Here is a 2,166-nt window from a genome sequence, read left to right on the forward strand (position 1 = left end):
GTTTATGTTGGGTTGGGTTCCTCCCACCCTCCCCCCCCTCCTTTTGCTCGCGGGCGGCTCACCCCCCCTTCTCCCCCCCTTTTTTTTTTGTTTTTTTTCTCCCCCCCCCCCCCCCCCCCCCAGTGTAGCACCTTACATTTGTCTTTGTTGAATTTCGTTTTGTTGGCTATAGCCCAGTTCTATGATTTATCAAGATCTAAAATTCAGAGGCTCTATCGTCCAAAGTGTTGGCAACCTCTCCTGCAGCCCCCCCCCCCAGATTTGAGTCATATGTAAATTTGTTCAGTATGCTCTCTATTCCTACATCCAGGTCATTAATAAAGAGGTCCCTTCCAACGCTGATATTCTATGATTCTATGCTAAATACCGGACCCAGAACTAATTTCCAGAAAGCAACTGCCCCCCAAAATTGACTATAGCTAGAGAGATGAAGACAGAGAGTAAATTCTTTCGATGTTTGAAACAACTTTCTAAAAAAAAACCAAACCCATAATCAAACAACAATGCCATATTTCTTAAGACTTAACAGTGCTCACATGGTAAGAATAAAAACTTGTAAAATCATGGGTAACAGTGCCATCTGGTCAATCCCGACATAACTATATCTTTTAAAGTTCCATCCTTTTGGCCTTTATATATATATTGTCTCCACCAAACAGTTATGCCAGAGATGAACTTTTGTATCTCTTATAATGGTAGGTCCAATTAAATAAAAGTGGGTCTCCCTGCTTCTGACAGCTGGAGCCTAGTCACTGGGTGTCACACAAGTAAGACTCAGAGATTTCCCAACAAATACCCCACAGGTGATTTCCCCGGTTGAAAGCTGTCCTGAGTTTTCATTCATATCACACCTGGCACATTTCCATTTTGACTTGTAGAGAAGTAATTACTTGGTGCTGTCATTTCAGCCTCTGTCAAGTCCTGGGGAGGCATTTTGTGGTTGCAGGGCACTGTCGTCGCTTCTGACACTGCAATCACAGCATCACACCGTCACTTCGCCATTTCACTGTATCAATCTAGAAACTTGGCAAAACTCTTTTCTTTTCCCCAGTTAATTTTAAATTACTGAACATAAATTTTGGTGCCTTAAAAGACAATTAAGTTTGACACAAAATCTGCATGTTAGGCCTGCAGCTCTAACCGATCCTGATCTATAAGAATCTGAAAATCAACCTTTTTTTTTCCCGCTGGAGCAAAACACTTGAAGGTCTCCTCTTTTACCATCTGCTACATTTTAAATAGCTAAGTGAATTCCTGCCCAAAATGACAATTTTGTGCACAGAGGCTAATGTTAATAAGGCCTCTGAAAATTAAGCTTAACTCTAATCCTTTCAAAGAAAGGATTGTTTGAAATTTGGTCTTTCACTGGCAGCCCTTCATAAAGGTGGGTTAAAACGGAAACTATTTATCCAAATTCACTCAAACTTTGGCAATCCAAACAAAGTAGGACCCAGATTTGAAATATCCGAGTTTTGCAAAGCCAAGCCTAGAGTGATGAGATTTGGCAAACACAAAAGCACCCTGGTTTTGATCTTCTCCACATCTTAAGAAGCACCATATTTTTCGTCCATGTGGCATTTTTATGATTAAGTTTTAATTTCCTCAATTAAATACATCTTCCATAAGGATGATATGAAAAAGAAGGGTTTTAAATGTTAAAGGTGTCTCTATTTGGTCTTGAGATGCAGGAGTTTGAAAAATTACAGGGATATTTTCCATCTTGCATGTAAACAACACATTGTTATACTGCATGGTCTCCCCTCCCAACCTCTCACTCCCATGCTCTCAGTCTCATTTCCAACTTCCATCAATCATGCAAGGACAGAAAGTCAGGCAGGTCTGCGTGTGATATTTTTAATTAATCCAGAAGTGATGGATATTTCAAGCATTTGGAACTAACTCAAATACTGTGTATCATCTGCTGCTTTTAAAATGATGTATGTATAATTATCTCCTTCCCACCACCTGTATCGCTCTCACTACAAGAAAGAGCAAATGTTGTGGTGTTACTATGAAGATAGAATAAGGTATTCATCACCATTAGTATTTTAGAATATATGCCAGTCATGTCTCAACAAAACAACTGTTTTCTTGCTGATTGTCTTCAAGCATGTTGGCGATAACTTCTTCAAGGGATGTCTCACCAACTGTGAGCATTTCTTTAGA

This window comes from Trachemys scripta, chromosome 10, assembly GCF_013100865.1.
Source record: "Trachemys scripta elegans isolate TJP31775 chromosome 10, CAS_Tse_1.0, whole genome shotgun sequence".
Taxonomy (NCBI): domain Eukaryota; kingdom Metazoa; phylum Chordata; order Testudines; family Emydidae; genus Trachemys; species Trachemys scripta.